General features: G+C 41.1%; 1 protein-coding gene across 2 annotated transcripts in view; it reads right to left on the bottom strand.

Moving 5' to 3' along the window:
* PRR5L (proline rich 5 like) overlaps window positions 1-14,869 on the bottom strand; it is a 102,689-nt gene that overhangs the window by 60,793 nt on the left and 27,027 nt on the right. The window contains exons 4-6 of one of the 2 annotated variants that reach the window (XM_040557258.1): window positions 11,430-11,510; window positions 6,518-6,642; window positions 3,763-4,047 (exon numbers count right to left, since the gene is read on the bottom strand). The gene's annotated coding sequence lies outside the window, so the exon portion shown is untranslated. The remainder of the gene's footprint in view (window positions 1-3,762; window positions 4,048-6,517; window positions 6,643-11,429; window positions 11,511-14,869) is intronic. The other variant, XM_040557257.1, reaches the window with a different exon arrangement.

Here is a 14,869-nt window from a genome sequence, read left to right as displayed (position 1 = left end):
CCTATTTGGATTAGAAATCTGTCTGGTTCTGAAAATGAAGCTTCTCTTGGACATCTGAAATTCTAAGGCATCCATTTTTCAAGCTATGGCTTTACGTAAGCTGGCCACGAGAACAGAGAGAGTTGGGACAGGAAGTTTCTAACTCAGAATCAATACCGGAGCCCAAGCCTGGAGCATAACAAAAGCAGTTCTCAACCGTTTGTAATTAACAGCCCAACTAATTTTCTGGAAAAATATAACAAGGGGGGGACAGGAAATCTCTGTAACATTTTCTATACTGATGGTATTTAGCAATCAGGAGATTAATAAATAATGTGTTTGACATCTATTTAATAAAATGCTATTATTTTAGAAAAAAAATTTACATGTTGTAGTTGTAGATGCTTTAACTGGAGTACTGATAATGCAAACTGGCTTTCAGTAGGTGGAAGTCAGCAAGCATTCCACTGACTGTACTGAAATATCTTATGGAGGGATGGTGGTCCAGGGTTCACAGGCTGATAGACACTGTCTTAGAGCATGTGACAGCAATCTTGAAAATCAAGATAGTTAGGATCTCTGTGTGCTTTAGTGTTTGCTATGTCACTTTAAAAAAAAGAAAAGCAAATAAGCATTATTTATAGCTGAAACTGATTAGGTCACTATACTTGCCTTGTCAGAACTAAGGTAGAATCCTTTTGGCAAAAAAAGAGATATTTTCACCTCTTTTCATAGGATTTGGAAGTAGACTATTTCTATTTTTATATTTCCTGTTCCAGGAAGGAAAGAGGGCTTTTAATTTTATAAAATTTTTTTTTTTTACTCCAGACTTTTCTTTCCTAGTTGAATCAAACTCAAAACAGTGGTGATACCAAAAGAGTTATGCTTCCTGTTTCCTTCTGCTTAATAAGAAGAAAAAAAAAAAGAAAAAAAAAAAAGAATGAACAGCTGAAAATGCAGCATATTTAATAATATATTTAATAACTAATTAATATCCCACTTTCTTCACATACTGGTTAATATTTACCTATTAACATAAGTCCTTACATTAACCGGTATCTCAAATGATTTCTTTGTTTTTAGAAAGGCAGACAGGAAAAATATCAAGGATTTTTGCTTACTGCACTTTTTTTTTTCTAGTTCTGTCCCCTGCTTCAATTTACTGAGTTAGCTAATTTCCACACTATATTTCCCAATTAAATGTAGCAGGGAGGATCCTGACTACTCAAAAATTCACACTGACTCTTACTATAAAAGCAGAGGCCAATGCTAGACGAAATCCAATTTGGGTTGCAATATGCTGATTTTACGTAGGAGGTAGGATTTCTTATGCAATTGTTTTTTTCCCCTCTCTTCCTACAAGTATAGTGTAATTTTGGGTGCTGACATGTTCCACTCCAGAAGTGGCTGCAACAACTGCAAGTGTTTACCAGTTATATATGTTGCAAAACTTTTCTGGGGCTATAAAATAAAAAGTGTTATTATGACACCTTTTCCTCGCTGTTATCAGAATCAATGTCCTCTACATTTACAGCAATGACATGGCATTTGCAGTGTACACACTACCTCACTGATGACTAAATGGAGGAATAAAAATTTCACTCAGTCCATTTCGTATATGGGCAGGACGAACAAAAATTAGAAGCCTGATTTTCAGAGGCCAGCTGCAGGCTCTCACACCTCCTGTTGAAAATCAGATGAGGTTACATCTGCATTGTAAAGTTCAGTAGACCAAGAATCTGCAGAGCTAGAGTTGATGCTGAGGATCTGAAATCCACACTATACTTATTAAAGGTTTTTTTAATTCAAACCATCTTCATCTGGGTCTCCTGGGCTGAGTACCTATTGAGGTCAGAGTACATTAAGTGCACTTCTTGAGAACACGTTCCAGTTTAGTTTCACTGCAACATAATCTGTTCCATGCACTTCAAAATCAGCCCGAGAAGCAAAACAAAAAAACAGGAAATGGAGATAACCAGGAGACATGAGATCTCTCACACTAATGAGGACAAATCATAAGTAGTTCTGGCAGGACTGCTGCAACGGGGTTTCTGATATTCTGTCCCACATTTACCTTAATTCTCTACAAATTACAACCACAATGCAGAGAAAAGGCATAAATGACTGACACATACTTAGTTCTGCTGTTTTCAGATTGGTTATAAGCTCGTGCCTCTGGACGCATCTCCTGAAGGACTAAGTAACTGTACTTGTCTAAACTGTAATGGTTTGTATCTGAGGATATGAGAATTCACTCTGCATCACTTCCAGACACGCTGATTCAGAATAGCTGGTGTCACTAAGTTGACTTAATACCAAAAACCTGGGCTTGTGTTGATTTAAGCGTTATGTTTCCTGGTGGAAGGAATTTTTCTTGGAAGCATTGCTACAGCTCCATGGTATTTGTGCTACTGTATAATGAAGTTGCATAACATTACATCACTCTATATTGGCAAAGTATCGTGACAACATGAGGATTCAGGCAGTAGTGCTCCCATGTAGCACTGGCGTGAAGAGTTACAGGCAAAACTGGAGAGTCTTTTAAGACCTGGTTTGCTCCGCTATATTTATATTGCCTGGTGTAATCACAGGCTTCTAAACAGACACACTGAAACTATAGATGTCAGCTACCAATGTCCAGCCTTTCTGTTGCATGAATAAATCCTCTTCCTGAGCTGACACAAAACCAGAGAAACACTCTACCAATGAAGCCGTGTCTGCAGCTGTCTTCTCTGAACTCCTGCTCTCAGGCAGTGGGTGCTCTGCCAATACAATCTTTCACAGTGATGATACATGGCCTTGGTAAAAGCAACCAAGTACCTGGTGACAGGGCAACACCAGTAGCTATAAGCCAAGGAATGACTTCCGAGAGATGATGCTAGACTCACAGGCACTGGGTTTACCCTTCAGCTAAGGTAATTTTATAACCTTGTAAGAAGCAGATGGTTTTTACAGAGAAATATTGGGGAGTTTGGTTTAAACAACAGGCATTAAAAAAAAAAGGATTAACAAAAAACAATAACAGCAACAACAAAATTCTAGGTTCAGCTGCACCATTCTTAAGGCTGTGACACTCATCAGTACCCCTTCAATGCAATCTCTGGTACCACGAGGCATGAATCCCATTGTTGATGCTGACTTGTGGCTTCATTCAAGTGCACAATGCTGTCATTGTGGGGAAAAGGAATGAAGTCAGATTGTTTGCCGGATGTACCATTTCACAGGAAACAAAACAACAAGCACACTAATACTTAGGTGCTCTGCTTGGCATGGCAAAAGATCCAGGCTATCACATCAAACTACCTATCTGAGGTGTCAGGACTACAGATAGCATGCCCTAACAGAATGGGGTTTTTTGCAAGCTCCATTCTGCATGGACCTTATACTGAGAGGAAAACACCACAAATGGCCATATCCATAACACATTCTGAATAAAAATAAATAAATAAACAATTACATAACATTAAATCAATGAGAACCAATGGGGACTTAGTAAACAAAGCAAAAAATTTATGCTTTCAAAAAATAAGCCATCAATGACAGCTCCCATCTCCACCAGCTTGCTCTCTCCCCTTGGCCAGCACGGTGGCATGCCCCTCGGCCCCGGCACCCGCTTTGCTGCAGCCCTGCCCTCCGACAAAGCTGCCCTGCTCAACCTCACACAGAGTGGGAAAGTGACACCACCGATGGCCCCCTCCTGCCACCCCATGCCTTGGTTTGCACTTCACACCCTTGCAGTGCCACAGCTGCCATCCTGCATCCCCCTGGGGAGTTGGCACCCACCTGGCACATCCTTCCGTCCTTGGAGAGGCAGAGCGGCTGGGCATGGCCCTGGCCCTGCTGTGCAACCCGGGACAGCGCTGCCTGAAGCATCATGAAAGAAGATGTGGGAAACGGTGTTATTTGTTTTCAGCTCCAACAGCACTAATCATTCTCATTACTCAGTGCCTGTAGCCATTGTAGAGCCAGCGTCCCCCAGTTCAGACAATACACTTAGGTGTATCTTAGTGTACCTGGTTGTTCCCAGTCTGCTCCTTTTCTTAAGCAGGAGAGAACTTGTACTGGTTCCTGCAGAGGAATAGCAAAATGGACATCAAAAGCTGTCAGAGACTGAAGTGAAATGAAATACTTTACATTTGGGGCAAATCTAGCTTTGTGTTTGCTTAGTAAAAGTGTAGTCCCTGTGGGGCCAGGAAAAAAAAAATCAAATATTATTTTTCTGTCTGCTACCAGGTTTCTCCATGACCCAGTAAAAGTCAACAGGGTTATTTCTGCCTCAGCTACCCAAGGTGTGGTACAGCAGCCCTGTGTTGCATTGCCATGGGCAGCTCACACACAGAAGCTCTCCTCCACCACACTGTGCTCTCCAGGGCAGAGCTCACGCCCTGCTGGCCCTGGGGGCACTTGTGCTGGTATTTTAGCTGTCTGTTGGCTGTTCTGCTTGGTGTTTCCTGTTGCAGAATGCTCGCCAAAAACCCCAGCCTGTTTTTGACTAAAACAGTCCCAATGCAGGCATAATGCTGGCAAAAGAAATGCAAGTTTCAGGGCTCCCGTGCTTTCAAATGTAGCTCATTATGTTTCCATCTAAACCACATTTTTGGCAATGAGGACTGTGAGGTACAACGAATGCATACACAATGGTAACAGGTATTTCTTCTGGTGAAAGTTGGCACTAATTTCTTTTAAACATGCTTCATTTACTGTTTAGTACATGTTGTGGGCTGGGGATGAAGACTCTTTCCATGTACCTCACATGACCCACTCGAAGAGCTTTCCTTGAAAGAAAGATAATTATTTTGTACTATTTTGTATTTCTTATCCTATTGGTAAGAGGCCAGCAGAGAGCTAGCTGAATTCAATTTGTTTGTGGCATAATGTTTCGCATTAACATAATCTGAAGTCTTAAAGTAATTAGATAATTTCTGCTGTTCTGAGGTGAACAGAAATATAAGCACAAAATTATAGAGCTATCACAGCAAACAACGTGCTCTTAATTTATGGTAAGTACCAAGTAAGGAAATGGAATTATTTCTTCTTTTGACTACACTAAAACCATTTTGTTTCATACTGCCACGGTCCTTATTCAGCCCTTATTCCCAGCGTATATGTGCAAACAGGCATAAACCCAAAGGCTGTAGACACAACTGGCCAGCCATGGCAGGTTCAAGAAGCTCAAGGTCAGCTCTTGCCCCAGGATGACTTGAGCTAGGAGTTTCCATGACTGAGTGGACAGTAATCCACAGCATTCATCACAGCGCTAGTGACACCATGGTCACTAATAGATATTTTAGAAAAATGTATAAAAATTAGCAGAAGACAATAACAAATAGATTGCCTACAGGAAGCTTCTTTTTGTAGTCTCATCTGCTAGAGGCTGGCTCATGTCCTGAAACTGTAGGTGCACAAACACAACTACATTTGTGCTATTTCTAAAAGGTCAAAGGTGAAATATCTGATATATCTAGTATATATGAAACACCCCCTCTGGGGATTCACTACCCACACCTAAGCAATAGCAGATAAATAATGAAAAATCAATTATGTTTTAAAGTGCCCTTTAATTTTAATAGTCCATGGTGATGTTAATAACAGAGGGAAGGACATTTTTACAGCATTTATCTTGACATTTATGATGCCTTGACAATTTAAGAATGTGGCTGTGATGAGGTAGAGCAGAAGAAAGAAGGATATCATTTATATTCTGGTTTCTTAGTATTTACAGTACTTCTACAGTACTTCTGTTTTGAGGCATTTCTACAGAGATTTTTCTGAGTGTATGGGGTGTACCTCATCTTGTCTGGGTTTTAGGCCACCCAAAACAATTAGAGAAAGAAACTTCTTTTTGATTGTTTTCTTTTTTGTTGCTGTTGTTTCATATGTGTGATGAAGGTATTATTGAAATAAATTGAGGTTTTATGTGTTTCTTGATTATTATTTCTTATTGCTTAAACTTGGACTTCTTTGAACTAGCTGGTATATTAACACAGAACAAAAAGACAATTCCAACTCATTAGACAAAAATAAGCCCTTTGTAATTGCAATTTGAAATCAATAAAAGGCAGGAATTGCAACCAAAGGGGCCTGACTGACTCCTTAATAATGGGATATGAATCCTTTTCCTTACCAAGATGCAATTTAAAGTAATGGTGACTCTTCTGTCACCTGTTCTGATACAAAATGAGCTGATGGGGTTCTTGTTGCAGCCAAGATCACAACTTTACGGCTGTCATTACCTCACAACTCTGCAGGCAGTCTAAGCCACAAGACCAGCCAATTTCTTGAAGCTTATAAGTGTGTGAGGCCAGCTCTCTCTGCCACTGCCCACAGTGCACCTAACAGCCTGCGTTTATCACAAGCACAAGCTGAGCACAACCACATCTAGATGAAGTGGTTGAACACTGGCCTCTTCCTTGGAGCATTTTGTACAGTGCCCTGCAAATTTACAAGCGATTCACATTACAAAAACGAGTAGTTCTGTGCTCTCTACGCCCTACATCTTGCTTACACTGCACTGGTGTATTCACATGCCTTTGCTTACCTGCAGGCAGCATTCCCATCACAGGAGGATGAGTCGGTGCATGAGAGGCTCCCTGCTGGGAGGCCCCCTGGCATCCAGTGGTTAAGGCAGGCAATGCAGAAGACAGTCATCAAGTGGGGTTTAGACTGGAAAAGTGGAAGGAAAGCAAGAAACTCGAGCAGAATAAAAATGGTTAAGCAGAGATTACAGGTTGTATTATCATAACCTTGGTTTGTGCCTGCAGCTGACTCCAAAGGGCTGTGCTGTAGCAAGACTTTGTAATGAATACAGAATTTTAAACTGATGAAATATTTCTACAGTCTGTTTGTTGATACTGGCATCGCTGCATTCTCAGAGTCAGTCCTTGATGTTTCACTCAGTTTTGAAGCCTAAACTGGCTAGAGGTCCCCAGAGTGGCTGGGACTGTCTACACAGAAACTACTCTCCTGCTAGTAATGTTTTCCAGTGACAGGACCTACTAACCACTTGCCTGCTGAAGGTAAGTGCCTCTGTTGGAAGAAAGAAACCATGCAACTGAAAAGCACGTTTGAGTTTTGCTGTTTTACATATCAGCCTTGAAGGAGCCCTTTCTGGCAGCTGCTGGCAGCTGCAGCTAACCAATGAACTTTGACAGGTTTGAGCCTTTCCCCTTCTGCCTTCTCCACCATACTGTGACTGGCAGGGTGGGGCAGTGGCCACATTAACGGGGGAGGCTGGGAGCCCATACTGGTGTTGGCTTTTGCTTCACCACCCAACCTCAGCACAGCCAAGTCATGCTGAGCGACATCAACAGGCTAATACATTTAAAAGAAGAGAAATGTCCCCTTCCATGAATTTTAAACTTTGTATTTATCCTTTGCCAGCTCTGTGGTTTGTTTGCTTCTTTGTTTTTACAAGAGAGATTAAATGTCTCACTTTTGTCCCTGGTGGTTTGCTCCTTCTGTCTCGCCAGTTCTGACTCTGCTACACTGTCGGGGTTGCAAACACCTCGGGGAAAATGTTTCAAAGAATGCTTTAATTAGCTTTAAAAAAGCAAATGAAGCTCCACTGCTGTAAGATACGTTGCATGAAATTTTCTCCCAGGAGTTTTGTGAGCATTAATGGATAGTTGTTAAGTCTGGATGAGATCTTGGATAAAGAAAGTCGTAAAGGCTTGGTATTATGCTTGGCCAAATGCTTTCTGCTGCAAAATGTTCAGCTTCCTTTAGCTCTTATGATACTTTGCTGTTTGAACACATTCATAAATCTCAAGAACTGACACAGTCTAACCTGTCTGTCAAATTTCATAGGGACTGTATTGCAGCAGGGGGGAGAAAATACCTTAGATGAACGACTAACATGCAGTGGCTTCTTCACAACAGTGTTAAGCTGCTCAGTTTCCAGTTTTAATACAGACAAGTGTCCACACACTTACACAGCACATGGAGAGTATCTGTTAGCACAGAGCTTTACAGATCACATCTGTCAGCAGTGGTCTCATCCTCTAATTAGCAGTCCCATCTGAAGAGTCTCAAGTATCAGCAATTGAAACTGGGAAGGCACTAGCTGCTTCAGCAGAGAGGCCAGGGAAGAAGGAATACTGTCATCTGAAAAAGATGATTGAGAATTGACTCTGAGGAGTACAAACCTGAGTAATAACCATGTGGTTTTAGTCCATCCCTAAAAAATTCATAAGAACATTCAAAACCTGCTAGGATGACAGCTATCTAGTGTGCAGAGCTGGAGCCAAATGCCACATCAGTGCGACCAGGAAAGATCTCGGTTCTACACTACTTGGACCTCTTTTAGCCACTGGAACAAATGACAGACTCTGACAATGCACAGGGCACAAAGCCATGCAGAGTCAGGCCAACGCTGCTAATGCCAACAATGTGCCTCCAATGGTTCTACCCTACTCTTACGCTCACAAAATCTGGATTCACCAACAGAAATAAATAGTGGAAATTTCAAGAGGAAAAGAGTCTAACATAGACAAGTCCTTAAGGCAAGGATTATCTGTCAGGTGCAGTGATCAAAACAGATTTTTTCCTGAATCATGCAGACCAATCAATGTCTCTGAATTGAAGAAGTATGTGTCAAAATGCTAAATACAAGATCCTTGGTTTTGTGCCTGCAAAGGTTTTTAAATCAATGTACATTCAAAGGTTGCTGTCAAGTAGCCTTATTTGCATAACTTTTCAATATTTTTAACTGCTTTGTTTCAAAAAGACACCCATACTTAGTACTTGCCTGTTGTTTTCTATCTTTAAATCTCAAAATGTATCACAGAAGTAGATACAATTAGTTTTGTGTGTCACTTACCTAGGAGAAATCTAAGGACTTTGGCAAGCAAGCTGTAACAAATCTTGCTGTAGTGTCCTGAGAAATTATAACTCCAAACCTCTCACCCTCTATAGGAAACAGCTATTACTGCAGAAGCCTTGCCAGCAGGGAAGGTATGCCTAATGCTCAGATACCCCCATGCAATATCTCCTATCCAGCTTCAGAATCACCGAACATCCCAAGTTGGAAGAGACACACAAGAATCATTGAGTCCAACTCCTTGCTCTACACAGGACCACCCAAAAATCAGACCATGTGTCTGAGAGCATTGTCCAAATGCTTCTTGAACTCCAGCAGGCTTGGTGCTGTTACAGCTTTCTTGGGGAGTCTGTCCAGTGCCCGACCACCCTCTCAGTGAAGAACTTTTTCCTAACACCCACCCTGTGCCTCCCCTGTCACAGTTCCAGGCCATTCCCTCAAGTCCTTTTGCTGGTGACAAAGGTGTCCTGAAGCTGTGTCAGCCTGCACTGCAGTGGATGCCGCACAAACAGGCATTTCTCCTGATGACTCTTCTGTGAGCTGGTAACTGCTGACAGGCAGATAGGTGGCCATCCTAAAATCCTGTGCCTTGAAATTCTGCAGGACTTATTTGCCATCTGGCTGGGGAACAGAGATTTTCTCTTGGTCACCATGTAGTCTACCTCCAGTTCAACTGACATATACATGATGCCATGCCTCTGCTGCATTAATTTAAAAGCTAAGACCTCTCTCTTCCAATTTAGAAAAGGATAAGCAATTTTATCACTAAGAATATGATTTTTCTTATGGGTATTAGGATGCTGTTGATGTTGTACCAGCTTCTTAGCTTGTGACATGAATGTAAGTAAAAGAAAAAGGTACAAGCAAAGCCCCCTTTTTCTTTTTCTCTTTTTCTTTTTCTTTCTTTTTTTTTTTTTTTTTGATACGAGACCATTTTTATTTTATTTTATTTTATTTTATTTTTAATCCATGTAGTCAGCCTGCAGGCTGATAACCCATGGGTAGAAAAAATGCCTCACACTGCACTGTTGGGCTCCCCTACAGGGCTCTGCCAACGTGACTAAAATAACATGGGTTTCATAATCTGAGGATTAAAGTCCTGGATTTTAACCTTTCATGCCCGCTTACGTGTTGCAGTCTCTCTCTGCCCTTAGGCACAAGAGCTTAGGAGGACTGTTGTAGCTTCTGTTGACTGATATTCATGTAGTGGGTTAGGTGGACTAAACAGAGATCAAGTCTTCTGGAAAGCTCATTGCAACTGGAGCAAAAGAAGTGAAGATAAGTATGTGAAAATTCGATTTGTGCTAGTAAATTAATCCTACTGCTAGTAAATTAAACATGCTCTGGAGTGGTTTCTGTTGCAGACACCAACTGACATGGGACAGTTTCCATCAGTGTGGCTCTCAGCCTCTTTGGCTGGGTGGCCATATGCATACTGCTCACTGGGGTTACTTCCTAGTCCGTGCTAACTCCTGACCCATACCCTGGAGCTGCTTGGGAGAGTGACAGTCAGTATGAGGGGAAACAATGCCAAGAACAGCACGAGAAATTTAACAGTAATGGCCTCAGGAATGTTCTTTGTCACTGTTTAGTTTACTAGTATAGATGTAGCCAGACATCTAGGGGGAAATTTGCCCTACCAGTAAAACATCTAAGCATGATTCCCAGTAACAACAACTGTAAAAGAAACTTCTGTCATAGCCCTGCAATGGAAAGGCTAACATGTCCATCAAAACGTAAGATGGTATAAATGGGACTTTAGAAAGTTGGAGACATTTCAGGAAAGTCCTGTTTGGAGAATATGATGACAAGCAGGCAGCTAGTACTAGTAAGCCCAAGTATGCATGCATGCTCTGTGAAAATTTCTTTCCTATTATTTGCTCATTTGTTGCTAAAGAAACACTGTTAAAAACACAAATAATGCAGAAGTAACTAAGGAAAAGATGTCTCTCACACTTTATCTCACTTGCTGTGTAATCCAGAATCACCTACTATGGAGCTCTTCTTAGGCAAGGCAGGAGAACAGCTTCACTTTTCCTTGCAGCAGAGAAATTGCACACACCCAGCAGGGTGCGGTTACACAGCACAGCCCTGCCTTGCAGCAGAAAGCCCACAAAGAAGAAACCATTGTTCTGCTCCATGCGAATATAGGCTACAACTGCAGGGAAAAGCCTAACGGTTCTTCCCATCAGAACCTTATTATCCCAAGGATTTCTCTCTGACGGAGCCTTGAACAGCCAAAGTGAGCTAGAACTGTCAGCATCTTTTCCTGGAGTGTAAAAGGTTAAAGTTCTAAAACCAAAAATTGTAAGGAAGCTAAATTTATTCCTTTCCTTTTTTACATCTTAAGGGAAAGAAAAAAAAAAAAGAAAAGAAAGAGAAGAAAAAAAAGCTGGCAGAAATGGGTTTTGTCAAGTTATTTGCTTGCTTTATTATGTCTATTTTTTACCTTGTTAGGAACAGCAAGACTGACTTTTTCCTCCCAACACATTCCCTCTCAGATACATTTATTTTGGGTGCTTGCTCTAGTTGATGGACTATAACAAAGATGACATTTTTGCAAAATGTTTATCTGTCATTGGAGTTATATAGCTATGTCTAAAAATACAAAGCATGTTTTACACTAACTTACTGAAATTCTTCCATTCAGTTTTCCATCTCTTGATTTTGTCTTGCGGTTTCATGGAATTTATTCTGTCACCATAGTTGACTTCTGTAGAAGAGAAATACTTTGGATGTGAAATACACATAGTTCTTGCAGTGCTTCATATGTGAGATATACCCAGTTCTTCCCGTTAGCTCCCCCTCCTTTCTCTCTCTTTCTGTAAAAAACAGGTCAGCAGTTTCTCTCTATCAAAAAAAAAAAAAAAAAAAAAAAAAAAAGACAAAGGGCAGACAGGCAACTTCCCTCCCAGTATTTTCCAGGTAGGAATATTTAATTACCTCAGAGATATTTAAATACCTCAGAGACCAGTGGAGAGAGCTGCATATGCTTCTGATAACAAGGCAATTCCCCATGGCTGTTTCTTGCCCCATGTAATTACCCATGTTGCTCTTACAACTACATGAATTTGTGAGGACACAAAGACTCTCATGACCATGGAGCCTGCTAGCCAGGTAACAGTAGATACAGAAAACAAAGATAATTTGCTATTTTAAGTAAAAAGGCAAATGAATAACTATTCTCCTACTCCAAGCCCCAGGAGGTCTCCAATTCCCACCAGAAACCTCCCACCTACCCTTCCAAATTCATCCTTTCCCACCTCACCTCCCTTCTCATTCAAGTCATTCCCAGCCAAAAAGGTCACCAATCCTCTCTCCCCATATGAATTACCAGTTCTGACATGTTTTTGTTTGTTGTTGCTTTTTTTTTTTCTTTTTTCTTTTTAACACGGCTGGGAATAGAGGTTACACTAGCAGCAAGTAACAAGTATGTATACCCATACACCCACATCCCCACATTTGGGAGATGTTGAATTCAGAAAGTTATCACCAGTGTCTTAAGAGGCTCACAAGCTGCTTGATTATCCAGTCCCCTGAACTGTTGTTGCCTGCATATTTTTTTATATGGATATATCTGCACTATTTGAAGGAGGACAATTTGTAGGTACACTGGCTGGCTCAACCAAAAGAGCTCCAAATCAGTCAGCACTACAGCTGTATCACCCAGGCCTAGGCACAAGTGAATTTGCCCTACACAGAAGCAGAGCTTAGTTTTCAGACTCAGTGACTGGACAAACAGAAGCCTGAGATCCAAGCCAATTCCTGCACAGAGTGCTGTGCTACAGCACCGGCAGCCTCAGAGCTCCCAGCTGGGTCCCACTGGGTGATGCAGACATGAAATCATGGAAAAAAAGGGCTGTGAGAAGACCTAGGAAGGTCATCCAATCTGTCTCATTGCTTTAACTGATTTTTTTTTCAAACTCAGAGAGAATTGCCTCTGGCAGAGCAGATAACTGAGCTGGTGTTTCTCAAAAACTTCGTGATAAGCACACTGATCACAGGACCAGCTTTTCTCACATGATGCAACCTCACTCTTCACCCTCTACTGCTTCAGGAAATCTGACTTTGGAGGTCTGGTCCTTGCGGACAGCTACAGACAGTAGCAAAGGAAGGAAAAATGGTGACAAAACCAAACCAAACCGAAACAAAAATTTACTCATCCTCAGATAAAGCATGTTTACTAAGCACTTCTGTTGGCTTCTGACCACCCATGTGCTACACAAGGAGCACTTTGATTTTGATATTAAATCAAACCTGTCATTATTTCCTCATAATTAGAAGGTTCCCACAGTGAGGAAATGACAACAATAGGAGGTGGACTGGAGAACAAATCCAACATGATGCCAGCAGTGTTTACTGGCAGGCAATATCTTTGTTCTGAATACGTGGCTTACAGGTAAATGTTCTCCCTTGCCACATACTTCTTCACAGCAATAATAGTTATCTACTCCCTCTGCTCCCCGCCCCCAGCCGCCCTTTGCAGCCCTCCACCTATTTGTCTGACAAAGTTATTCTGTACAATTAAGTCCTTAACTAGGCATTAAAATCAATCTGACTTTCATGTAAGTGTTTTAAAGTGATTGCTTTAGAAGAGCCCTGCCAAAACTTAGTGACTGTCTTCCTCAGCTGGAGATGGCATTTCAGAAGCTTCAACAGTTAGAAAAATTCTGCTTACCTCTGATTGTAGAAAATGCTAGTTTTATGGGTTTGTAAACAAAACAAGCAGGAAGAATTTAAGAGATCATTGATACAATTACAATATTAAGTGATATCCTGTATTCAGTTCTCCTGTTTCCCTTTAGGCTTATTTGCCCAGAGATTGTAACATAGTGCTGCCTTTTTATACCACTTTCATTCAGTTTATGCTTTCACAACCTCTAAATTCACTGCTGATGTTAATAAATGCCCGCATTTGTTAATGCAGGGCTTTACGTAACACAGAAGTTACATTACCTTCCTGTCATTCAGGTGACAAAAATGAAGCTACCCAGCTTCATGTGAAAGCTGAAGCAGAATCAGAAAGACACGATTCCAGTTTCCTGGCTCTTAAATCCTGACCTCTAACCACTGCTACATTTTTTTCCTTTGCGATGCAATTGTTTAGATCACTTACTTTGCAAACCTTTAATTTTGCAAACAAAAACTAGGAGCTCCTTCCCTTCACCTTCTGGTCTGTTCTAATATGTAGCTTGCAGATACTGCTGTATTTGTGTAGGTGGGAAATGATAGCTGTGGCACCAGTGGAAGAGAGACCATCATCAAATCTTTCAGGTTCTTCCTCTTGGGAAGGAATAGACAATGTCACAGTTCCTGTAATCCGATCCTGTGTAGCTAGTTTTCCTTTTCTGATCAGAGTAAGGAGCTATATAGTTCTATCACCTGGATAAGCAAATGGCATCCACAAGACTCACTGCCCACTTAGTCCTACCACCTAAATTCAGCAGCGCATCGGTTCTCCCAGGAAGGCATCTCCATCAAGAAGACTCCATATGGCAGACCTTCAGCCTTCCATAATGTACTGCCTGCACTGGGTTAAACTTATTGGTAACACAGTGCTAAAGAAAGCAGCACAAGTATATTGCAGCTCTCTGAACTGGTCAATCATACTAAGTAATTTGAAGAGGCTACAGATGGTAAACTCATACCCCCAAAATTGTTCCCCCTGAGACTCATTTCCTGTTCCTCATGAAAAATGATAGAAAATAAAATACTCTCCCTTTGGATTCTTCTGCCCTTGAAGGTTTCCCAGCATGAGAAAGTAAAATAAGTTCCTCTGTGAGAGGCATCCCTTTTCTTTGCCAAACCTGTGGAGCCCAATGCAAATGACATCCTATTAGCATTTCTTACCATGTATTATTCTGCCTACGGGAGAACAATGCAAATGAAAATGAAGATGTTTTGACAGAAAAGGTGATGAGAAAGCCCATAGATTACACAGATATCCTGGTACCAGATGTGCTGTGAATTATACAAGACAAAAAAGAGACAATATCTCTCTCAGAAAGAGGATTTATTTGAATATCTTTTACAAAGCGTAAAACGTACACAGTTTACTAAGGTAATGGTCCC

This window comes from Cygnus olor, chromosome 5 (genome assembly GCF_009769625.2).
Source record: "Cygnus olor isolate bCygOlo1 chromosome 5, bCygOlo1.pri.v2, whole genome shotgun sequence".
Classification (NCBI taxonomy): Eukaryota; Metazoa; Chordata; class Aves; order Anseriformes; family Anatidae; genus Cygnus; species Cygnus olor.
The sequence above is the reverse complement of the archived record's forward strand: the minus strand, read 5'-3'. Positions and strand labels throughout refer to the sequence as shown.